At 40.6% G+C, this 26689-nt stretch overlaps 1 protein-coding gene across 8 annotated transcripts in view; it reads right to left on the bottom strand.

Moving 5' to 3' along the window:
* Positions 1-26689, bottom strand: part of LOC145537959 (uncharacterized) — a 475282-nt gene that overhangs the window by 354610 nt on the left and 93983 nt on the right. Inside the window, exon 3 of one of the 8 annotated variants that reach the window (XM_081569006.1) lies at positions 1500-1598. The exons of the other annotated variants lie outside the window; for them this stretch is intronic. The gene's annotated coding sequence lies outside the window, so the exon portion shown is untranslated. The remainder of the gene's footprint in view (positions 1-1499; positions 1599-26689) is intronic. 8 annotated transcript variants of the gene reach the window in all.

Genomic DNA, 26689 nt, shown 5'->3' with positions numbered 1-26689 from the left:
CCTCACCCTCCTTTTGTGGTCTCTGCTCTTGTTCATCATCACACTTAACACCCTATCATGTTATTTACTTGTGGACATGTCTGTGCCCAATTACAGAAGGGAACAATGACTGGTGCAAAGGTGCTTACGAAATGTTGTTAAATTTAATTGAGACCAAGGTAGCTTTCGGTATAGTGATTCCAGCTTTCAGTATAGTGACAATTTAAGTTTTTGCCTGTGGCCCCAACATATTTATAATTTACTGCCCCTTTTTACTCTCAGAAATGACCCCATGTCACTTAATAACAAATAAGTGACACCATGTCACTTAATAACTGTTTAATAATAAAGAGTTGCCCTGCCATTCTGCATTCTTCAAACCTGCTCAGCCTATCTGTGGGGCCAACAATGGAAGGATCTCCCTACCCGGTGTTGGCCAGCAGATCAGCATCCCTGGCTTCCCTGGACCTGGGCCTGAACAACTGTTCAGTGGCCAGGGCAGTGAGACTGCCAATGCAGGTTGAGCTGTCTGTGTCCATGCAGCCCAGTGAGCTATGGGGCAGTCAAGGAGCACAGTAATGCTGGTGAAGAGGGTACAATCCCATGGTGACCAGTTATCTCTGCCATATCTATGACCCAGAACAACTCTGACCAAAGCCAGGGCAGTGGGGAGAGAGCAATAGGACTTCATTCCCAGAGTAGGAAATCCTTCAAACTCAGGTCCCCACCTAGGGACAGGCCATTTGTGGTGTCTTTAAGCACAAAGGGGAGGATTTCATTATAGTGACCATCCCTCATCAAGGATCACAGAAATGGCTCCTGGACAAGGTACTCAGGGGAAAAAAAAAAGATAAATGGTGAATAGCTGACCCTCAAACACCCTCCCCCTGCTCCCCACCTCCTCCACTTGTTTGACAAGCAGTCTGATTACCCTGGACTCTTTCCTGAACTTCCTCCCTCCTCCCCCGCATCTCAGACACTTCCATCTCTGTTCCCTGGGCCCCTCACAAGAATACGAAATGGCCACCCGGAAGTGGGGCTGCATAAGGAGCCCTTGGTTCTTTGAAAGCCATCTCAAATTCGGGAGCAGCGTTTTCCCACAGCTCTCGCAGCTCTGAAATCGGAGCAAAAGGCAACTGAATGCATTTACCAAAAATGTGTCCCTCTGCACTGAATCCTGAGGTGTTATCTATACAGCCATCTCCACAAAGCTGCCCTCTTAAAAGGTCAGCCTTATTATTTCCAATGGAACCAAGCTCCTTCTGACCTCAAGGCTCTAGCTCATGACCTTGAATCTATGCTCCTGACTTTTTGTTTAATAAGTCATTTGAGTAGTTTTTGAATAATTCCCACCCAAACTCTGGCTGCATTAAAATTTCCAAAGAGACAGGCCTCCCTCATTGTGTATTGGGCAATGCCCTGTTCTTAAAAAAGAATATGCCAATATACAAAACTTCAAACTTAGAAAACAAAGTGATCATTAGCAGACCTTCAGGAGTCTTTGCATGATGAATACTCACTGCAGTTTCTTTATGAATTGAAAGTGCTCTTGAATTCAAGTGTAACTCCTTAAAGCAAAAACTTCAGGAACCACCGTCAAACTCAGATCATCTCTCAAACTATAACAGAAGGAATCCAGGAACCAATTTATGCCAGTCTTTTTAGAAATACTTCTTCCTCCTTGTCAACCTTCCCCTCATTTACATTACATAGAACACAGGCATATGCTTGATATGTTGTTGTTGTGCTAAGTCGCTTCAGTTGTGTTTGACTCTGTGACCTTATGGACTGAAGCCCTCCAGGCTCCTCTGTCCGAGGGATTCCCCAGGCAAGAATACTGGAGTGGGTTGCCATGCCCTCCTCTGGGGATCGTCCAAACCCAGGGATCAAACCTGCGTCTCTTATGCCTCCTGCGTTGGTAGGCGGGTTCTCCACCACTAGCACCCACTTGGGAAGCCCATATACTTGTTATATAACCAATCAAATAAAATCCACCAAAGAATAAAGCAAAACAATCTGGTGAAAAACGTGTGAATTCTGAGAGTTTTCAGCAAATTGGTGATTTATTACCCACCACAAGCCTGGAACAGATGATCATAGCTGAACAAGGAATGCTCCTTGCTCTCAGTGAGCTACCCATTCAGAGGAGAGAAAAGAGGATATACAAGTAATTTATATAAGACGGAAAATGAGCTCCATGATATTGAACAATTTATGTCACCTTACGAAGTCAGCTTTCTCATCTGTAAAACAGAAAATTCATATCTCAAATGAATTTATGAGGATTAAATGAGATGATGTGAATAAAGAGCATAGTATACATTGTCACAGGACAGAATAGGCCATCATAAGCGCCAGCTGTCCTACTCTTGCAGCTCTCATCCTTATCCATCTGTGCCTTACACAGGCATTTCAGAAAGCAGAAGAAGAGATCATTCAATTCAGATAAACAATAAAGGGTGGACAGAAGAGGTGGAAGTTGAGTTGAATCTTAGGCACTGGGTTGGATTTCAGGGAGAGGAGATGGGGCTGGGAAAGACGAGTTCATGATAAGAAGGTATGCCAGCTTTAGCTGGAGGAAAGACAGATTCATCAGCAGTACAGGCGTGGCTGGCATGAAGGATACCTAACAGGGAGAAACAGGAGGTAAGGCTGGGAAACTATCTGAGATCAAATTTTGAAGGAAGCTGTATCTTCCCAGCTGAGATATTTGAATGTTACCCTATAGGCAACTGGGAGCCACCAATAGTTCTTGAGGAGAGGAGTAATATTCTCTGAGTTATATTTGAGACACATTTTTCCAAGAGCAGTGTACCAAATGGACAACAACAGAGAGCCCAATCAGAAGGCTATTTTAATAGCCTGAGCAAGAAATAGTGAGGGCCTAAACAAAACTCACCCACTGTAGGAAACAAATGTAGGGGACAGATGGGAGAAACACTTTGGAGGAAGATCAGCAGACCTAATTTAAGGGAGGAGATGGTGGAGTCATCTTTCAGTGACTCAAAGATTTTGAACTTGGGTAGAGAGGCCACTTAAAAAGTTAGGAAACAAGGAAAGAGAAATTAGTTCAGGGCCTAGGTGATACGATATCTATAACTAAGAGTGCCTGATTCTAAGGCTTCTACCAGCAAGAGGCCTTGGATGAAAGTCAACCTTTCAGTTTCCACATCTGTGAAATGGGGATATTTGGGTATAGTCTATAACTTCACACAAATAGCTTTGCTGATTTCTAAGTTTGGGCTTCTCAGGGGCTGGAGTCTCTCTAGTCATGATTCATTGTAATTTGGGGAGTAAATGAATGAATCACCCCCTCAGAGCTTATTTATATCTATTACTATTTAGCCAGGAAGCCTTAAATAGACTGGCAAAGTCAACTATGGACCCAGCATTCTAAAAGCATCAACTTGGAAACCAGAAGACGAATTTCATCTGTTTGCTAAATGTCAGTTACTTTGGTGTATAAAATTTCAATAGCAGTTATTAAGACCCTACAATTTCTTGGCAACTTCATTGAAAATTAAAGTGCTGTATCAGTCAGGGTCAGTGAGGAATATAAATCATATTGAGTATTTTAACAAAGAAAATATAATGCAGGGCTTTGGTTAAATAGGTGTTAGAGGAAAGCAAAATGAAAATATTAAGCTAATGCCAAGGAATAACTGCAGGCACTGACACTACCACTAAGGAGAACAAAGGGAAGTAAACATGGTTATTAAAACTGCAAGCTTGGAAGAAGGTCTCACAGAGCTGGAGCTGAGACCTCCATGGAGAGAGTACTGCCCACCTAGTGCTGCTCTCTGATGGGTACATTGAGGCTGGCTCTGGAAGTTCTGGGAGAAGCTGGACCAGAATCAACTGCCAATGCTGGGTTGATGCTAACACGAACAGATAGGAAGCAGCAAGAGAATAAACTGCTGCTCTTTAATAAACATCAGCTCTCCCCTCCTCCCGCCCCTGATATAACAAGAAGCCAGGGTGGACTGGAGCTAAGAACTAATAGCTGAATAATTAACATGAGGACTTTTACACAACACATGACTTGAGAAATATCAGATTGCTATGCTTATAACCACAAAATATAAAAACTGATTTAGATAATGAAGCACAGGCTAGAAATAAGCTACTTTCCTGCAAGCCTCAAAAAAGGCTTTTGTGGAGTAAAAGTGCTCATGATAGTGGAATGGATTATGTAGAGACTGAGGCAAACCCTCCTAACCAAAAGTTGCCTCCATTGGCATATGCCCTTGTATAATCCCATCCCTCTGAGTGTGGCGAGACCTAGGAATTGCTTTAAACAAATAGAAATATAACAAAGGTGATGAGGTGTCACTCACTTGATTACATTATGTTATGTGAAATCTGTCTCAGCCAACTAGAGTGACAGAGATTCTCCTAAAAGCCTTGAAAAAGCAAACATCCATTGTATGAGTTGCTGGTGGCCTCTAGCCTCGAGGGTAGCTTCCAGCCAATAGCCAGCAAGAAGCAAGGACGACCTCCCCTCTGCTCCCATAGCTGCCAATACAACCATAAGAAAATGAATTCTTTCAACAGCCCCCAGGTGAGACCATAGCCCACTGTCAACACCCGACTGCAGCCTGCTGAGACCCTGAGTATAGGACTCCACTAGGGTATGCCCAGACTCCTGATCCACGGAAACATGGTAAATGCAAGTTGTTTTAAGCCACTAAGTTTGAGGTAATTTATTACATAGCTTGTGGTAATTTATTTACACAGCAATATAAAACCTATACAGGGATGATCCTTATTTCTCTATTTTCCACCTACATTCAACACTGATGCAATATTTATGAAGCATCTAACACAGGCCAGGTATCTTCAGTCTTCAAGAAGCCAGTTTAGTAGAAAGACAAGTAACCAGGCCATTCCGGCTTAGTGTGATATGTTCCAGATGTAAGTGTGCCTGAGGGGCCGCAGAGCCGGGAGAAGGGGAGCCTGGCCAGAAGAGGGGCACAGGAAGCCTTCAGAGGAGGAAGTTCTAGTTAAATGAAGATTAACTAGTTAACTAGGAGGGGAGCTTTAGGCAGAAGTCCAAAAAATTACATTGTTCTAGATTGTTAATCAAATGAATTTCTTCAACTTCATACATATAGCAGACATCAGAAACAGTTCTTCCTTAAACTGTTTTTCTTCCATCAAATTTATACTCATATTACAGCATTCAATTGAAAATCAAAAATCCAGAAGAGTCAAAAAGCAAAAAAAAAAAAAAAAATGTGTGCTTGAACTTAAATATGTCTCCTGATAGAGATTAGATTAGCAATTGTTTGTCTTAATAACCGGCACTTCCTCTTGAAACTGTGCCCAAACCAACCTTGAAAAGCTCCGATTTCATGAAACGTGTCACTTCCTCTCCACTCACAGCCCCCTTTTTCCTTCCTTCCCTTGGTCTCACTTTTTTTTTTAATGCAAGGCTTTAGCATTTGAAATAATACTCCTCTTTGGCAGCCTGATATGATATAACTCCCATTTTTTCTGGGGAGAGTTTAGAGCTCAGCCGAGGTCACAGAGAGGGTTAGAAATAAGAGCCGGGATTCAATTCCTCACCTCAGGAACCTCTAGATGAGCCCCATAGCAGTTTTCTTGTCATCGTCTGAACTTGGAACAGCCTCCCACCCACACCAATCTTCTCAGGCGCTTTCTTCCCTTCCCATAACTTCAGAGACAGTTCTTCAGGACCCACATACATGACTAGCTCAGACACGTTATTCATTTTCAAGCTACTCAGAGGAACTTTGGGGCAGAACCTCGATGGTGGGACAAGCCCTCTCAGCTCAGTTAGGACCTGATTGCTTTGAACAGAGGAGCAGAGGAGAGAGCAAATGAAAGAACAAAAGAAAATGGACAAGGTGAACACAGCTGGCTTTCAGCAGCACGAGTGACTGTCATTTGATGGATTTCTTGAGTGTTCTGGCAAGGACACACGTCCCCAAGCCTACTCCAGTCTATGTCACATCAGGCCCCCAATCATCTGCGGATCAAGTCATCACCTTATCTGTCTCAAGTCATTGTGGAAGCTGTTTTGGGAGGAACTCTGTCTTTCATGGGTTCCCTGAAGCGCCATGTACTCCTCCCACAAGTGCAGTATAATTAGTAACACAGAAACACTGCAGGACTACCATCTCCTTTAAGGTGGGCTATTAACTTTTCAGAGGGCGTAGAAGAGCTACCACTGTATTTTAAATAAAACTAATGCCAAGTAACCCACATTTAAAGTTCTAAAACAGCAGCTACTCACCCACCACCACCCACAGATCTAACGATTGAGATTTTTTTTTCAGCTTGGCCTATTATTTATTTAGAATCAGAACTGATTCCTATCTGGATGATGCAGTCATTCAAGCTGACATCTCAAAATCTCTAATTGTCTCTCTCCCTTAAAAATGTAACAGTGACCTCCATACATGTGGGCATATCTGTCCCAAATACAAAGGCTCATGGGCCGACCTGAATCACCTGCTTCTCCCTACCTTGCTGAGACCCTGCTCATACCAAAGACATCTCAACTGAAAGTCTCAAACTAGAAGCAGAAGCAGCAATACCATCCCAGACAGTGAGAGATTATTTCTGTTGAAGCCCTGACCTTGGACATGTTAGTCACCATTGGCAGTGCCTTTGAAGTCAAAATGATGACTTAACACTTGGTTCAGTTTTCCTCTTAATTTCTTACATGGAAATATTGGGGAAGGAGGTTAAGGGGAGTAAGATGAATGAGTAGAGGGAAAAAATAGTCTCCCTTAAAAAAAAATACAATTAACTTAAAAATTAAAATATTAAATTTAAAAAAGCAGGCACTGAAAGAAAAGTTTCCTTAAAGAACATCTTTGCTGTGTGTCAATTAGTGAGCCTGTTCTTTGCTGTACATTTTCTCTGCCGCCTCAGAGCCAAATCTTCAGCCTCCCACACAGATCTGTGAAATCAATTGTCTTCCCCAAACATGCGGTAACCACAGAGAAGTGAAATTAATAAAACTGCTCCAAAAGATGATTTCTAAAGATGACATTCCTACTCTAGTTTTAGGCTTTCTTTCCTTCAGTTAGGGACCAGGAGGGGGAGTAGGAGTGATTAGGAAAAGATACGGGGCCTTGTGTTTTTTTTTTTTTTTCCTAACTTCAGCGTTCTTAGTTTAACTTAGTTGTTTTTTATTGGAGGTAGGGGCATGGAGAAGAGTTAAGGGTGGAGACCAAAAATCCCAAAAGCTTGCACTTATGAACAGATCAAATGAGGCCTGTCATTCCTGACAAACAGACATGTCAGAGCTAAGGGGAAGTGTTGAGGCCTGCACTCAATGCCACACAAATCCCCTCTGTTTGTTTCTCCCACCACCCCCACCTTGGTTGAAGGCTACCACTGTGGGCAGCATGGATGCCATACCCAACATGCCACAAAGTGAAGAAGGCCCGGCTCAGCCCCAACCCTAACAAAGCCGGGAAGACAAGCAGAGGCCATCAGTCTCCATTACGAAGACAGTATTTTCCTCCCATATTATTCTGTCTGTCATGTCTTCCTTGGACTCCAAAAGCATTGCTGTCTCATACATCATCATCCTTTTCTCCCCACAAAGGTGGAGAGCCCCAGGGAGGGGTCCTTTTTACTAAACATCTTGCCCTGGATGGCCAAGACCCTTCCCCTGGTGACAGAAGCAAAGCTTGGCTACCAGGGGAGACATTTGCATCCCAATTAGGCCCCAGCTTTGAAGAGTCTAGGAGGAGGGCACTGACAGCCAGTTTGTAAATCAGAAGTTTAAATAAACTTCCAGGATCTCTGGAGGCCTGGACTGAGAGAGGAGGGAGAGGAAAAAACCCCAAATCTTGAGCTGAAGAATGTGGATATACTTATTCTTGACAGAGCAAAGGCATGCTGTCACTGAAAACTGGAATGTTATTAATAGTAGTTCAGTTTAATTAAGCATTGGGTGTACTATTTTACTGAATCCTCACAACAGTTTCATTTTACATTTATAGGACATTTTTCTGGGGACAAAATTGAGGATTTTGTCAGCCAAAATTAGAAGAAACCTATTTGTCTGATTCTAGATCTTGATACTGACTACTACAGAGTATTAATTGGTCATCTATGGGTCACTCTAGAACTTTGTATATTTCCTAAAATGAAAAGTCAAAGTGTTAGTTCTTCAGTTGCATCTGATTCTTTGTAATCCCATGGACTGTAGCCCGCCAGGCTTCTCTGTTCATGGAATTCTCCAGGCAAGAATACTGGAGGGGGTTGCCATTCCCTTCTCCAGGAGATCTTTTCAACCGAGGAATCAAACCTGGGTCTCCTGCCAGGCAGACAGATTCTTTATTGTCTGAACCACAAGGGAAGCCCATATTTCCTAAATAATAATATTAATAGTTACTATTCCTTGAGGTATACTACATGTCAAACTCTGTTCTAAATATTTTATGTATACATTTTCATTTAAATACACATAGGTAATACCACTCAGAGAGACAAATACTACTATTATCTACATTTTATGGCTGGGGAGACTAGGATATAGAGAAATTAAGTAACTCTCAAGCCTCCCACTAGTGGCTGTGGGTGTTAGGATTCAGACTCAGACTGCAGTGTGTATTATAGCCTATATAAATACTGACTTTCTGTCCAGAAGTCTAGACAATTGTAGTATATAGAAGGAACAGCCATGGAGCATAGGAATGAGGCATTCATCATTGGGTTCCTTACCAATGATAACCTGGATGAAAGTTGGAACTGAACCTCATGGCCAAATCTCAAAGAAGAAAACATGTCACCAAAGCGGGGTGAGGAAGACCCATCTCCTTTCTTGGTTTTGAGAGGGAAAGCTTATCAGCTCTTGGAGGGTGTGAGTTCAGTTCTTTCTCAACATCAGTTTGTGGGGCCACTGCTTGCTCTCCAGCAGGCACTGCTACTGGGCAGAGCAAGAAGCACCAGGAAACTGCTGGTCAACAACCAGCATGAAGGGCTCCAGCTCCTGGGCCTACCAGTTCAGTGGGATAACCCACCCTGCCTGCCCTGTCTCAGCTTGAAGGAGGCACTAGCTCATCCTGACCCCCTAGAAATCCAACTGGGTAATCCTGCAGCATGGAATTTGACTCATTTGCTTAGGGAAGGGCTTCTATCATGGTCAGTGGTAAGGCAACAACAACAGAAACTCGGCCCATCTCAAAATGGTTTTAAGAGATCCTGCTGGTTTCCTAATGACCTATCAGTCATTCCCCCTTCTTTCTGTTAATGGAACCCTGATTTTGTTCAGCTAAAATCCTCCTCACAGTTCAGTGTTTCACTATGCCCCTAATGCCCCATTTCCCTTGCCAGTGAGTGGCTAAGGAATAGACAAGTTACATTATTCTGGCCAATCGGTTGTGAGGGATGTATGCAGAGGGTCTTTGGAAAGGTTTCTACACTGGATTCGGAGTAGGCAATGGCACCCCACTCCAGTACTCTTGCCTGGAAAATCCCGTGGACAGAGGAGCCTGGTAGGCTGAGTCAGACACGACTGAGCGATTTCACTTTCACTTTTCCCTTTCTTGCACTGGAGAAGGAAATGGCAACCCACTCCACTATTCTTGCCTGGAGAATCCCAGGGACGGGGGAGCCTGGTGGGCTGCCGTCTATGGGGTCGCACAGAGTCAGGCACGACTGAAGCGACTTAGCAGCAGCAGCAGTAGCAGCTACACTGGATTTAAAAAAAAAGACACACAGAGAGAAAGTAATGATCTTCTCCCTTTCACTAGAAATTGTCGTGACAGGATGCGATGGCAGGAACTTCAGCAGCCATGATGATAGCTACATCAGGCTATCTCCCCTGAGGACCAATCTAACCACCTGAGAAGGGCAGCCTGGAATGATATGATGGAAAGAACTTGAGTCACTCAGGACACTGTTTTTACACCAAATTAACCAGCCCTAGAGCTGTCCTACCTTGGAGCTTTGATTATGTTATGATATATATTTTCCTTGTGTAGCAACAGAGTTCAGTGCAGAAAATACTGGTTACATGAAAATAAAGATAATCCACACTAAAGCTTTCAGCAGTGCCTGCCATATAGAAAACTTTAACTATTATGATAGCCATCATATGTGTATAAAGCTCCAAGTTCTGTGTCTTCTTCCCTGTACCTAGAATAAAAAGGCTAATCATGAAGGCAGTTGGTCTAAGCAATTCATTTCAGGTCCTGGAGAGGTCTCAGAAATGTTCAACCTCAAAACATATTAGCTGAACTCTGGCAACAGTCTGAATGGAATCTACATAAAGCAAAGAAGTTCGGAGATTTGAGCTAAGACTAACTACCTGATCTCACATGACTACAGAATCACAAAAACCCACAATAAAGGACATAGTTTAGAGGCTTGTGAATTTCCTGGCCTTGCTCATTAACTGAATCAAAACTGAAAGTAATATCTCTCCTCTTCCTTATAAACTGTACACTTTAGGAAGAAAAAGCAATAGTATTTCTGGCCATCATGTGCATGTTATATAATAAATACATGTTATAGATTCCTTGAAAAGGGTGTGATTTATGGTTGGATTCTGGCAGCTGCTTTGAAGCATACGATTTTTCGCTCAAGCCTAATTAAGAGGATTCCCAATTAGCAAATCTTCCCAGCCAACAGATTAGACAATGAAGATTTTTCACAACCACTGTAATATTTAGTTCTCTTTTTCTCATTTTAACAAAACAATGTAGAAAGACATCATTTCTAAAAACCTCTATTCAAAGCTCACAAACCTTACAACCAGGAAAGGGTTGACTGTGGATAGGATGAATGTGGAAAGGGAGAACTGAGCTATGTGCCCTGTCCTTCAACCCTTGACTCCGACTTGCTTTGTGATCTGGAGCAAGTCAAGTCCTTTCTGATTTCAATTTTTTCATTTATGAAATGGGGAGGTTAAATGAGATCGGATTTTCTCAACCTCACCACTATTGACATTTTGGATCAAGCAATTCTTTAGATGTTAAGCAGCATCCTTGGCATTTATTCTGGGGGAGGGAGTAAGGTGCAAAATCACCTCAGCTGAGAATCACTGAAGTAGCTCTGGAATTATAAATGCCAACAGGGATCAGCTGTTATGCAAACGAGAGACATCAGATGAAAGAAAGGCAAATTTAAAAGCCTGTGTCTTATCGAAAAATGATGCTCCTCATCTCCAGTGGATCCTCATCATATGTTACAATTGTTCAAGAAAGGGCATGAATACCATGATTATGTAAAAATTTCTTGACTTCTTCCTTTTTTAAAATGTTGGTAACTCATTCTTTGTAGCAGATAGGAAAGTGGACTCTGGAACTAGATTGCCTGAATTCAAATCCCAGGTTTACCTCTCAAACTAACTTAAATATTGGGCAAGTTCTTTAACATATCTAGGTCTTGGTTTTCTCATCTAAAATAAAAACAATAATAATACTCACCTCATAAGGTCAAGATCATCAGAATTAAATGACACAACATAGCAACTATTATCCCTAGGTATAAAAATACATACATTAAGCCAACCTAAACATATCTATAGGGCAGATTCAGCCTAGAGGCTAGATTTACAACTCTGAACTACAGGATTTTAAATGCATCTTCAGATTTTCTAAGGTTTTATAATTCCATTCTGTGGAAGCAAGAATACTAATTAGCCTCTAATTAACTTTATAGAATCTAGCAGAGAAGACAGAGCCCTGACACTGGCAAAAATCAGGTTATCAGAATAGAATTCTAATCAAATACCAGTGTATGTGTTCTCAGAGGTCAACAGAGAGGGTGAAGAGCATTCTATGCTTGACATTTAAGAAAAGATGGGTTTTTGTTTCTCTTTTTAAAAAAACATACATGAAAGAGAATAACATCAAATCTGGACCCTGCCATCCTCAAGAGTATCCTCATAACAGACACCATGACAATACGATGAGTTATTGTTTACTTTCTAGCTAAAATAAATCGACAATTATAAGTTGTATCATTAGCCCAACTGCTTTCCAGGGAGCTACCTGATAGAGGCATAATAAATTGGCTACTCCATCTTTATCCTCCCACTGGAAAGCAACATATCCACTCATGATCAATACCTTGATCTGCGTTACTTTGACACTGTCAGAAATGAGTGTCTGCTTTCCTCCAGGGTGGAGAAATGAGATAGTTTCAGAAAATTCAGGTCACACATTAAATTATCTTAGGTGAGCTGTTATTCTAGTCTAAATTCACATAACCAAATCAGCACTACAGAGGATTGCCAGAAACTAAGGGACTTATGTGAATAAGACCCACTGCCTTTATTAAAACCATGTCATGGAGGCATGGAGAAGAATGCGGTCATGGTAGCTCACACGTGTGAATACCTTTCAGGGAATTGTCTTGGGAACATGTTTTAAAAGCTTTAAAATAAAACTTTACACCATTTGACCCATAATTCTTTCCCAGGAATCTACCATAATGAAATGTTCAAAAGTTGGAGTCAAAATGTATGCATAGAGATATTCTATGCAATGCTATTTAATTAAATAGAAAAAGTGGAAACCAACTCAAATGACCCATATTAGAAGACTGTAAATAAACTAAGAAATAGTCCTATGATAGACTATTATGTGGTCAATTATAAATGAGTTATCAAAGAGTATTTCACTACCTAGGAACATATCTAATATATCAGTTCAGTTCAGTCACTCAGTCACATCCGACTCTTTGTGACCCCATGAACTGCAGCACGCCAGACCTCCCTGCCCATTACCAACTCCCGGAGTCCACCCAAACCCATGTCCATTGAGTCAATGATGCCATCCAACCATTTCATCCTCTGTTGTCCCCTTCTCCTCCTGCCCTCAATCTTTCCCAGCATCAGGGTCTTTTCCAATGAGTCAGCTCTTCGCATGAGGTGGCCAAAGTATTGGAGTTTCAGCTTCAACATCAGTCCTTCCAATGAACACCCAGGACTGATCTCCTTTAGGATGGACTGGTTGGATCTTCTTGCAGTCCAAGGGACTCTCAAAAGTCTTCTCCAACACCACAGTTCAAAAGCATCAATTCTTTGGCGCTCAGCTTTCTTCACTGTCCAACTCTCATATCCATACATGACCACTGGAAAAACCATAGCTTTGACTAGACGGACTTTTGTTGACAAAGTAATGTCTCTGCTTTTTAATATGCTATCTAGATTGGTCATAACTTTCCTTCCAAAGAGTAAGCGTCTTTTAATTTCATGGCTGCAATCACCATCTGCAGTGATTTTGGAGGCCCCCAAAATAAAGTCAGCCACTGTTTCCACTGTTTCCCCATCTATTTCCCATGAAGTGATGGGACCAGATGCCATGATCTTAGTTTTCTGAATGTTGAGCTTTAAGCCAACTTTTTCACTCTCCTCTTTCACTTTCATCAAGAGACTCTTTAGTTCTTCTCCACTCTCTGCCATAAGGGTGGTGTCATCTGCATATCTGAGGTTATTGATATTTCTCCTGGCAATCTTGATTTCAGCTTGTGCTTCCTCCAGCCTAGCGTTTCTCATGATGTACTCTGCATATAGGTTAAATAAGCAGGGTGACAATATACAGCCTTGACGTATTCCTTTTCCTATTTGGAACCAGTCTGTTGTTCCATGTCCAGTTCTAACTATAATGCTATGCAAAAAAGTTGATATGTAATGTGATACCAATTGCATGTGTGTGTATGTGTATGAAAATATTGTAAATCAAAATGTGAACTCTGGTTATTTTGGGGTGGGATTATGAGTAATCTTCATTTCCATTTATAAACCTCTCTGCATTTTCTAAATCCTTACATGGACCTCAGGATTGCCACATGCAGTTTATGGGATGCATCCTGTGGAAGAGGGCCAAGCACATGGGGCACTCCAAGTTATGTACTCATGCAGTACATCTATTCAGAGAAGGTGTCATTTTAAATGCATACAATGACACCATGCGAGATACTGGTGCCCTGTTGTATTTTTATAGCCAGAAAATAAACCATAATATAAATATTATTTTTGATATTATAATATTAAAAAATAATTGTCTGTATCAGGGGTGGATAAGAATCTATGAGGCTTATACAGTTTAGGGAGCCCTCTTTGTGAAAAGAATACAAACTTTTCATTATTAAGTTAGTGACACCTATGAATTTCAATGTAGAATGAGAAAATAAATCACATAGACACACAAACACTGGAGATTTAGAGATTAGATCCTTTCTCCTGAGGTATTTTACCAGAAATGCTTAAATGAAAAGCATTCTGATTATTACCTGGCTCTTCTTCCCATCAGAACACTCTAAAACTCCCAGCAACTCTTAGCTGTCTTGAGGATGCAGGTAAGGGACACTAGGGCTTCAATTTCATTAGTGCTATAGTAAATCTGGCCCTGATCTTTGCATAAAGGAAGAACTGGATAATTTGGAGCCAGGTTCTATTTTCATAGGTAAATTTATCTAAATAACATGGTTCCAAATCAAATAGTCCAGAAAGCAACTAAGGTACCTAGCACTCTAAAGGAATCATTTTATTTCAGTTTAGCAAGAGCAGTCAATAAATGCTCATTAATATCCCTGGCAGTTCAGATGGTAAAGAATCTGCCTGTAATGTGGGAGACCTGGTTCAATCCCTAGATTGGGAAGATCCTCTGGAGAAGGGAATGGCTACCCACTCCAGTATTCTTGCCTGAAGAATCCCATGAACAGAAGGGCTACACTCCGTGGTGTCACAAAGAGTCAGACACCACTAAGCGACTAACTTAACTTAAATATGTTTATTAAAATTGGGGATGTTTTCTGCTTTAAAAAAAAAAATTAGTTGTTTGGCTGCAATGTGTCTTAGTTGCGTTATGTGGGATCTTTCGTTGCGGTGAGCAGACTCTCTAACAGTGGTATTTCAGCTCAGTAGTTATGACACATGGGCTTTCTAGTTGTGGCTTGGGTTCAGTTTCTCCTTGGCACATGAGATCTTCGTTCACTGACCAGGGATTGAACCCACATCCCCTGCACTGCAAGGTAGATTCTTAACCACCAGACTACCAAGGAAGTCCTACGTTTTCTGCTTTATCCAGGGATACAGCCACCTTCTGCTAAATATTAACTCGATTTTTTAAAGTTCTATAATCTAAAAAATGTTAATCTCAAGAGACCTTTGCCATACCTAGAGTTCTTCACTCAGTTCAGTTCAGTTCAGTCGCTCAGTCATGTCTGACTCTTTGCGAGCCCATGAATTGCAGCACGCCAGGCCTCCCTGTCCATCACCAACTCCCGGAGTTTACCCAAACCCATGTCCATCAAGTCGGTGATGCCATCCAACCATCTCAGCCTCTGTCGTCCCCTTCTCCTCCTGCCCCCAGTACCTCCCAGCATTAGGGTCTTTTCCAATGAGTCAACTCTTCGCATGAGGTGCCCAAAGTATTGGAGCTTCAGCTTCAACATCAGTCCTTCCAATGAACACCCAGGACTGATCTCCTTTAGGATGGACTGGTTGGATCTCCTTGCAGTCCAAGGGACTCTCAAGAGTCTTCTCCAACACCACAGTTCAAAAGCATCAATTCTTTGGCGCTCAGCTTTCTTCACCATCCAACTCTCACATCCATACGTGACTACCAGAAAAACCATAGCCTTGACTAGACAGACCTTTGTTGGCAAAGTAATGTCTCTGCTTTTAAATATGCTATCTAGGTTGGCCATAACGTTCCTTCCAAGGAGTAAGCGTCTTTTAATTTCATGGCTGCAATCACCATCTGCAGTGATTTTGGAGGCCCCCAAAATAAAGTCAGCCACTGTTTCCACTGTTTCTCCATCTATTTCTCATGAAGTGATGGGACCAGATGCCATGATCATAGTTTTCTGAACGTTGAGCTTTAAGCCAACTTTTTCACTTTCCTCTTTCACTTTCATCAAGAGGCTCTTTAGTTCTTCTTCACTCTCTGCCATAAGGGTGGTATCATCTGCATATCTGAGGTTATTGATATTTCTCCCGGCAATCTTGATTCCAGCTTGTGCTTCCTCCAGCCCAGCATTTCTCATGATGTACTCTGCATAGAAGTTAAATAAGCAGGGTGACAATATACAGCCTTGATGTATTCCTTTTCCTATTTGGAACCAGTCTGTTGTTCCATGTCCAGTTCTAACTGTTGCTTCCTGACCTGCATACAGGTTTCTCAAGAGACAGGTCAGATGATCTGGTAGTCCCATGTCTTTCAGAATTTTCCACAGTTTATTGTGATCCACACAGTCAAAGGCTTTGGCATAGTCAATAAAGCAGAAATAGATGTCTTTCTGGAACTCTCTTGCTTTTTCGATGATCCAGGGGATATTGGCAATTTGACCTCTGGTTCCTCTGCCTTTTCTAAAACCAGCTTGAACATCTGGAAGTGCACAGTTCACGTATTGTTGAAGCCTGGCTTGGAGAATTTTGAGCATTACTTTACTAGCATGTGAGATGAGTGCAAATGTGCGGTAGTTTGAGCATTCTTTGGCACTGCCTTTCTTTGGGATTGGAATGAAAATTGACCTTTTCCAGCCCTGTGGCCACTGCTGAGTTTTCCAGTTCTTCACTAGGTCAGGGAATTTTAAGAAAACCTTCCTCAAGAGTCCACGACAGCTTCTTGGAGCAGAGAAATAGCCTAGGATTGAGAGCAGATGGGTCTGTAGTAAGCCACTGGGATACAGAACTAGGTTCCTATCACAGAGAAGAAGCAGCAAAAGTGTGCTCCTTCAATTAAAACAAAAGTCTAAATAATGATCAAAACAGATTTTCATATAAATACTGATACTATCAGTCAGAACCCAACCCCAAAAGCATCATCTCAGCTCAGTTCAGTTCAGTTGCTCAGTCATGTCCGACTCTTTGTGGACCCAAGGACTGCAGCACGCCAGGCTTCCCTGTCCATCACCAACTCCTGGAGCTTGCTCAAACTCATGTCCATCAAGTCAGTGATGCCATCCAACCATCTCATCCTCTGTCATCCTCTTCTCCTCCTGTCTTCAGTCTTTCCCAGCATCAGGATCTTTCCAATGAGTCAGTTCTTTGCATCATGTGGGCCAAAGTACTGGAGATTCAGCTTCAGCATCAGTCCTTCCAGTGAATATTCAGGACTGATTTCCTTTAGGATTGACTGGCTTAATCTCCTTGCAGTCCAAAGAACTCTCAAGAGTCTTCTCCAACACCACAGTTCAAAAGCATCAGTTCTTCAGCACTCAGCTTTCTTTATGGTCCAACTCTCACATCCATACATGACCACTGGAAAAACCATAGCTTTGACTAGATGGACCTTTGTTGGCAAAGTAATGTCTCTTCTTTTTAATAGGCTGTCTAGGTTGGTCATAGCTTTTCTTCCAAGGAGCAAGTGTCTTTTAATTTCATGGCTGCAGTCACCATCTGCAGTGATTTTGGAGCACAAGAAAATAAAGTCTGTTACTGTTTCCATTGTTTCCCCATCTATTTGCCATGAAGAGATGGGACTGGTTGCCATGATTTAGTTTTTTGAATGTTGAATTTCAACATTTTCAGTCTCCAACTTTTTCACTCTCCTTGTTCACTTTCATCAAGAGGTTCTTCAGTTCCTCTTCATTTTCTGCCATAAGGGTGGTGTCATCTGCATAGCTGAGGTTATTGACATTTCTCCCAGCAATCTTGATTCTAGCTTGTATCATCTAGCCCAATGACTTTTCAACAATTTTAGAAAGATATTTTTGTTTTGTTTGGAAGAAAGTCTTACACTTAGCTCCAATAAATAAATGAATAAGCATTTTCAATATTACCAAAAATGTTAAAGATACCCAGAATTAAAACTGCCTTCAATATGTCACTACAACATGGCAGGTTATGTGTTCATGCCTCAACTGACTATATTAAACTATTTAAAAGTTGACAGTGGCATATATATGCTACCCAATTTTATCTGTTGGACATTCATAACCCTGAAGTTTTTTAAAAGTCCAGTAAAGATTTATAGTATTCTTATTCAGTGATATCTATATTCAAATCTGTGCACAGAATGAAAAATGACACCATGAATAAGATCAAAAGACAAGTGATATAATCTGGAGGGAAATATTCAGAACACAAACAAGACACATGCACACACAATTGGGATTTCGGAAGAGAAGGGACAAAGCAATAGAAGAAATTTTTAAAAAGATAATGGCTGAAACTTTTCCCAAAGTGTTGAAAGGCATCAACTCACAGATACAAGATCAGCAAACTCCAAACGAGCTGAAAACAGAGAAATCTACACTTAGACATGTTATAGTAAAATTGCTGAAAACAAATAAAAGCAGAAAATCTTGAAAGCAAATGAGGCTTCAAAAGGGTGGGTGAGAGGATGTATTTCAAATAAGGAAATAATAATAAAAACTAGCCTCTCATCAGAAATAGTGGCCAAAAGATATTGGCATGACATCGTTAAGTGCTGAAAGAAAAAAAATTCCCTGCCAACTCCAAATTCTATATCCAGTGTATAAATCTTTCAAAAGTAAAATACATTGTTGGACTGACAAAAGCTGAAAGAATTTGTTTCCAGCAGATCTGCACTATGTGAAAAGGAAAGAGAAGTTCTGTAGGCTGAATAAAAGTTGCTTCAGAAGAAAATCTGGTTCTGTAGGAAGGAGTGAAGAACCCCAGAAAGAGAAAACATGTCAGTATATCAAACATTATTTAAAAACTTTTTCATATATGTGCAAATATGTATAGATTTCTTTAAAATACTTTTAATCATTTAAAGAAAGTAATGACAATGCATTGTGGAGTGTATAGAATAGGTAGTGAAAGTCGCTCAGTCGTGTCCAACTCTTTGCGACTCCATGGACTTCACAGTCCATGGAATTCTCCAGGCCAGAATACTGGAGTGGGTAGCCTTTCCCTTCTCCAGGGGATCTTCCCACCCCAGGGATCAAATCCAGGAGGTAAAAGTACTATAAATGACAACAAGAGCATACAGGGTTAAGGGATAGTAACTGGAAGCTTACTATTCTAAGAAGAGAACAGAGAGAATAGAAGGAAGGCAATGTTTGTAGAAATTATCTCCCGGAACCAAAGAAACATAAACAACCTCAGACTGAATAAGTGCCACCACCACAACCACAAAATACCCAAGTATCCAATAGGATATTTTAAAAACTCGATCTATAGACATCATAGTGAAATTTTAGAACCTCAAGAGCACAAAGAAAACACACACAAAAAAACCCCCAAAACTCTACTTTTTAAGAGCAAAAAAAAGTTGTTTCAATCTTCAGACATTCACGCCTCAGAAAATTTAGCACTCACAGATGATCTTCTAAAGAAATACTACAGAATGTACTCCAAACAAGGGACAAGTGAACACAGACGAAAGGACTGGGATGTAAGAAAACTTTATAAGAATACAGTAAGCAAATTAATTCTAAATAAGTATTCATTTTTTAGAAAAGCTGTCAGAGCAATTAAGAAGTAACCTTCTGGATTAGATGAACACTGCAAGTGGAGTTAGTTCAAGGAGAAATAAAGATTATTATCTTCATCAGAAGAGGAATATAGACTGATTAACTCTTGTCTTTATTAGAAAAATATATGTTCATGTGTATGTTATAAAAACTGAACTGTAAAGAATAAAAGAATAGAATTGGAGTCTATAACTTTAAACCAATAGAAGAAACAATAAAACATAGAGCACTGACTAATTTTATTTGTTTTTAAAGCACAGAAAATTATATATTAAATAGAAGTCTAATACTAGACTTACCCCTGTGTCTATGTGTATGTGTCTGTGTAAACAGTATGTGTGTCTGTGCATATGTGTTTGGTATGCATATGTGTGTATACATTTGTTATATGTCTGGGTACAAATATTGCTATGTAGCTTTTTTTTTTCTTCACATAAATAGAATCATACTGTACTATTTTGCTTTTTCTGTGCCATAAATGTTATAGTCAACCTAAGCGTCAAACAATCTTGAGGAGCACAAAGTCAGGAAGCTTGATCATCCTGGGACCCCCAGCTCACCACCAATGGTCCTGGGAGAAACAATGCAAGTGGGAAAGCTGTCTCATTTACCCTGAGGAGCAACACTGTAGACAAGCTGCCAACACTGGGCTTGAATCTTGAGCTGAAACATCACTAGCTCCAGTCCTTTCACAGGAAGCTGAGGTCTTAAAGGAAAAGAGGGTGGTTCGGGTTCTCAGAGCTTGATCAGCTAGGCAGTACAGTCCAATGATTCACGAGCATTCTCCCCAGAGACAGACGGCACCATCTGTTGGGGTCAAGTACCAACTCTATCACCTCCTAGCCTGTGACTTTTGGGCACATCATTTAATCTTTCTGTGGCTCTGTTCCTCATCTGTAAGATGATGATAATATTGGGTTGTCCCTAATAGGGGTGTAATGTGGATTAAATACATAAATCACTCAAATAGTGCCTAGCTCTTAAACAGTCTTCAGTAATAAACTTGATGCCTAGGACTCAGGTGAAGCACACAGACAGAGGTGTGAATGAAACAGGACTAGATATGTATTGATGTTTGTTGGAGCTGAGTGATGGGCAAACAGGGCTCTACTTTTAGGGTTTGCTCAAATTCTGTATAATAAAAGTTCTCTGTAAAAAACAGTCTATAAATATTAACTGTTTTGGTAGGGAATGCTAAGGAAAAAGCACGGCTTCACTGCAGTCACAATTTTGTTAGAATGACAAAGATAAGGCATCAGTCCACAAAGCAGCTGTTAGACAATGATACAAATGTCATCTATTCTTGCTATGGTGTGATCTTAGAGGCTTCGTCTAACTGTTGACCCTCCTGCCCCTCCCTTACATTCTAAAACTCTGTCTCTCAAACAGCCTCATGGATGCCTGAAATATTTTCACTGAAACCTTAGCTTAAATTTTTATAACCCAGTCAAAAAGCAGGAGTGGGCAGGTGCGGGAGGGGAATAGGAGGGAGAACTAAATAGTTAAAGCAAAGCTGCTATCATTGTCCTTACAAAGCACACTTAGATGTTGATTCTTTTCAAAGGCTAAAATTTGATGGGAAGGAAAGGGACACAAGAAGAAGAGGCAAAAAAGAGAGGGAGACCCAAAGTGGGTAGCAGACGTCTTTGTCTAAATGGGCTTTATATCAGCACTGAAAGAAGCATAAGAAATTGCTACAGGAAAGAGGAAAAGAGCCTTCTTAGTCTTGGTATTCAAAGTATGGTGCATGAACCAGCAGTTCCAGAATCCCCTGGGAACTTGTAGGACACACAGAAACTCAGCCCCACCCCAGACCTACTGAGCCAGACCACGTGTCCCAACAAGGTCCCAGGTAATTCTCAAGCACGTTAAAGTGTGAGAACTTCACTGCCTAACCTAGGACCCAGACATGACTGGCCCTTAGTAAATGTCTTAATTAGATAGCTACTGAACAGATGGAGGGGAAAAAATGATTTAATTCAGCAATACTACATTCATTCTGCATATGTAGGGTGTATAGCATTGTGTAAGATTGTGGTTCTTTGGTTCCCAGCCTTGGATGTAAGTTAGAATCACCCAAGGTGCTATTAACAACAGCTGCTAATTAATATGCTATTAACAACAGATTCTTTTGCAGAATCTCCAGAGATTCTGATTCAATTGGTCTAGAAGGGACTTAATCTAAGATAACTTTTGTTTTTGCAAGACACTGTACCAAGTAATAGGACTCTCCGGTGAAAAATCAGGGATGAGCCACTGAGTCCGCTCTCACTGAAGACAAAGGCAACCAAGATGTCAGGAGGCAATACCTAGAGGAGAACATTTATTCCCAATGTGTATTGTCTTTTTTTCCTGCAGATGCCCCAGAATATATGAAAATACAGCTGGTTAGTGTGGGTGGTTGGAGGGGAAGGAAGTTGAGGTGTCTGTGATTGGTATTATACTGTTTGACCATTCTCCAAATGTATTAACCTGTTGCCTGAGTCATGACCCCCTTAGGGATATGTTTCCTCTAGACTCTTTGTCTCCCCCTACACTGTGACGCCAACAGACACACATAGATGGGGGTCAAAAACCTGGATAGCCTCAACTCTAAGTGAGTCTCCTTACTTTGGCTTTCTTGAGCTCTTGCCTGGAAAATCCCACGGACGGAGGAGCCTGGTAGGCTGCAGTCCATGGGGGTGCAAAGAGTCAGACACGACTGAGCGACTTCACTTTCACTTTTCACTTTCATGTATTGGAGAAGGAAATGGCAACCCACTCCAGTGTTCTTGCCTGGAGAATCCCAGGGACAGCAGAGCCTGGTGGGCTGCCATCTATGGGGAAGCACAGAGTCGGACACGACTGAAGCGACTTAGCAGCAGTAGCAGCAGAGCTCAGGGAGGTTAAGCAGAGCAAAACTGCCGACCGGCCTTGAAGCTGTTCCTTATGTGGCTGTCCCTGAACCAATCTTCAATGTGTGGATTTTAGTCAATCCCTTTCTGGTTGAGAATTACTTCTGAACCAACTCCACCAGTAAAAAGGTGACCTTTCGCATAATTGGTCCAATCACACCTCTTAGCATTTACCACCAGAAAATTTAATAATTACGTACCCCCCCCCAACCTGACTTAATTAAAATTATGCCCATTTCAGGATAAACACAATGGGTAGGTGACACTTGGGCCATGGCCTGACAGTGAATTGTTTTCTCATTAAAAACCTTTAGTGAAAAGCTCAAATGTCTTCACAGTAATTCAGAATTGAGGCAATTCAGACAACTCAATCCTTTGTCTTTATGGGTCTCATTCCAGGAGAAGAAAAAGGGGGAAATGAATGATGAGTGAATAATCAAATCTAAAGCCAAATTTAAAAGAAGTAAATTAATACACAAAACGTACAACTCATGTTGAAGGTACATGTGTAGGTGAAATTACCTCTGACTTGCAAACACTGTGATCAGTTTGGACATTTGAAAACTTCTAAGGGCATGAAATGCCTGCACTGAGGTGGCATCACCGAAGGAAAAGATGTGATTAAGCTCCAGGCTGCCTGTCAAAGATGTTCCAGCTTCTCCTCACTTGTGATACTTGTATGAAGTTTTCACAGGAGCAGCCTGTCACGTTCAGGAAGAGACAGCACCCTTGTGCTAGCTCCTCCTCCCTTTGATGCCTGTAGAACTTGGCCATTAAAATCTGCCGTGGGCTAAAACTCAGCAGGCAAGTTTCCAGTCCAGGAACAGCTTTGACAAAATTTTCACAAAATTAGAACCAGATTGGCATTGAGGGATTTGAGTTAGAGAAAAGTTTATCTTATATGTAGATAGACAGATGAGGACAGCCAAACTCTCACTGTGGAATCAATGTTATACAGCAATAACTCTTGGCCTGCTGGCATTTTGTACACAACTACTAGTGTCCTTGATCTGTGAATAAGGTAAGAGATTGTGAGTTTTCTTAGGCATTGTTAAAGCATTTAACAAGTCCTATGTTTGGGTGAATAGTGTTAACTTCAGTATTGTTTTGTACCAGCTTCCTAAAGAGGGTTCAAAGCATTATAAAGAGCAAAAGATATTTCAAGTCTTTTTTTTTTAAAGTGAGGCATTTGATTGCTTTCTTTTAAATTAACAGAATAATTGCACTGTTTGAAAATGCAAAGGTATTTTCTTTTGAAAACTAAATTGTGTAATATTTAACCTTTCTACATGATTCTTGCCACCTTAAACAAGGACTGGCTTACTTCTGAATATGGGAGGTACACATACCTCTATGCCTACTATTAGAAATGTGATGGTGCTTGTTGCACTTCATTCAAAAGCACAGGAAAAAAGATCAGAAAACCTCAAAATGTTTAACCTAATCATTCAATTCCTTTTGCCACTCTCCTTCCACATGCCTATACCAGGTAGGGAACTGAAGGTTGTAGTCCTGCCCCTTATAATTTAACAGGGATATTTTCATCACTTTGAGCTCTGTCCTACATACTCAATACATTACCAACACCTTATAGAGAAGCACTGGAAGCTTTCTCTCTAACTTAACCTTACCTAAAAGGTTAATAAACAGTGAAGCAACAACTTGACACCTACAATAAGAACCCTCCAAGTGACTATTTCAAGTATGTCTTATAGATGTATTATGCCAAAAAAGACTGAAAGATCCCCACAAAAATGCTTCATTTATGTTCTGTTCGCCTTGGCTCAGTTGTTCATTTCATGAAAGTCAAAGAAAGAACATGTTCTAAGAATGCTATGCAAATTGTCTAAAATTAGTATAAGCCTATTTTTACTCTGCCAACCCCTATTCTACTAATACTAAAAAAAAAAAATACAAATCAGAGACTATAAGCAGACTGGCTCCCATGGATACCTGCAGCCTAGTACCAATTAAGAAATATATATGTTAAATACTCTTCTTTTCATAACTAGAACCACACAATTACTAGTTGATCCTTTGGGGATTCAAACTGGCATAATAATGTTAAAGTGGGTTTTGTTTTAAATGCACAAAGGAGCCAACTCTATTGTCTTGGTTTAATCTATGTTTTCTTCTTGCACTAACTAACAGATTGATTTTGTGTATTTATGTATTTTCATCCCATTTTTCCTGATGTCATAGATTCAGGGAGTGTGCTTCATCTCTGACATGCTTTACAATGCCAGAGCTAAACAGCAGTGAAACCCTTCCAAGACAAGCTCTGCTAAAAGCACATCCTCACGTTTTAGGTCAGCTGTTCTTCTTAAAAGTGTGTATTGACTTCTAACAGAAAATGTTTGTTTAATGTCTCCTGGTTTTTGACTCCAGGAGATCATTTTGCATGAATGCTGTAACTACTTTGGTCAAGGTCAGGAAAATCCTTGCTATGAGTCTTTTGTGTATGTTCAGGTTCTTGGATAAATTTTGAGAGCAGACTGTTTGGCTTGACAAAAGTCTATCAGTTAGTGGCTTTTTTTCCACTGCATTTAGGACCAGAACCCTCAAGATCTCATGTGCCCACTAGTACCTGCCCAGGGCCAAAGGTCAGATGACTTCCCATGGAACCAAACTGGGAGAAAACAAAACAAAACAAAACACAACTCACTGAGCCCTACAGCAGAGGAAGAAAAGGGATGTTCCACTTTCAGAGCAACTTAAACTAGATTGTGTTCCCACAACACAGTAAGAACCCTTTCCACAACACAGTAAGAATCTTTCCTACATCATGCACATGTTCAAAAATCTATGGCAGGTGGTCTTCTGGAATCAGTATGCTTAGCTTATGGCCTATAGTAGATGAGACGTGATCCCTGATCTTACACTGCCGTCAATCTAGTTAAGGAAATAAGCTACAGACATATTAAATAACTAGCAAACTGCTGGCAAACAGGAGCTAAGATGTATGATGTCTGAGGTCTAGCTAATAAACACACGAAATATATTTTTTTAAAAACCCCTCAGTTTCTAATGATTCATCATGCAGTTATCTACCATAAACACAGCATCCCTGGTAATAGCCCTTGTCTTCAATTTTAATTCAACAAGCCTAATCATTGCTAATTTCTCATAAACCTTGTGAAAAGTGAAAGAAAGTGAAAGTGAAGTCACTCAGTCGTGTCCGACTCTTTGTGACACTATGGACTATAGCCCATCAGGCTCCTCCGTCCATGGGATTTTCCAGGCAAGAATACTGGAGTGGGTTGCCATTTTCTTCTCCAGGGGATCTTCCCAACCCAGGGATTGAACTCAGGTCTTTCACATTGCAGGCAGACTCTTTACCCTCTGAGCCAGGAGGGAATCCCCATTATCCTTGTAGTCAATAAGATTCTGTTATAGACTGACTGAATGATTTTTTAAAGATAGAATGGTGGGATGCCAGAAAGATACTATGCATTGTCATTATACTGTCTTCTGGCTATTTTGGCCTAGAGATGACTATTATGACTCAATAAATCTATTATTGGAATCAAAACGTTTTTTAAAAACAAATGATTTACTGTTGTAACCGAGCAACACCCACAAATCCAGAAAGTCATGTGGCCATGGTATCACATGAGATGGTGAAATGTCAGTCATAGATATTCACTAAAAAACACTTGCACAATCAAAACAAACTTTTATGAAGCACTTTTACTATTGAAAGACTAAAGTGTACAAAGATAAATGAAAATAAATGATTAAGAAATATACAAAGGAACAAATCATTAAATACAGTGTGATAATTACTATCAGGAAAAAAGTCTGGAAAGTATTATGGGAACACTGATAGAAAAGAAAAACTCTTTTAGAAGGCATCAGGAAAGGCACCACAGAGAAGGTAATTTTTGATGGGTCTTGAGTTATGAGTCTAAGTAGCAGGCATAGCACATATACCTAAACAACTATATTCACCATTTTGAACAAAATGAAGTTTAGAGGTATGAATATACATTTCCAAGTGAGTGGTGTGGCATAGCTGGAAAGGAGAGCATAGGGGAGGCCCAGGGGCCAAGGTTGGGAAAACATGATTAGAAGGAAGATTGTGAAGGTTTTATATAAAGATCAAGATCAAGGAAGAGAACTACTAAATGCTTTTAAGGATAAAAACATGATTAGTAAGTATAGGATATATAGGAGGAATGATATGAGGTAGATTAGGATGGCCAATATTACAGCCAGGGACATAGATCGGACGTGAACTATTTTAATGTTTGTTTCCTACCTTGTTCCAGAGAAAATTGAAACTAGCATTCAAGGATATACAAAACATAAAGTGGCATAAAATAAATGTGGAGCCAAAGAAGAATGGAATGGAAAAAAAAAAGGCCAAAAGCTCCATTTGAGGTGGAGTCACAAACCAAGAGTTAAAAATAACTGCTCTATATATTTGT

This window comes from Giraffa tippelskirchi, chromosome 2 (genome assembly GCF_054371585.1).
Source record: "Giraffa tippelskirchi isolate mGirTip1 chromosome 2, T2T-mGirTip1v1.2.pri, whole genome shotgun sequence".
Taxonomy (NCBI): Eukaryota; Metazoa; Chordata; class Mammalia; order Artiodactyla; family Giraffidae; genus Giraffa; species Giraffa tippelskirchi.
Note: the sequence above shows the minus strand (reverse complement) of the source record. Positions and strands in the feature narration are given on the sequence as shown.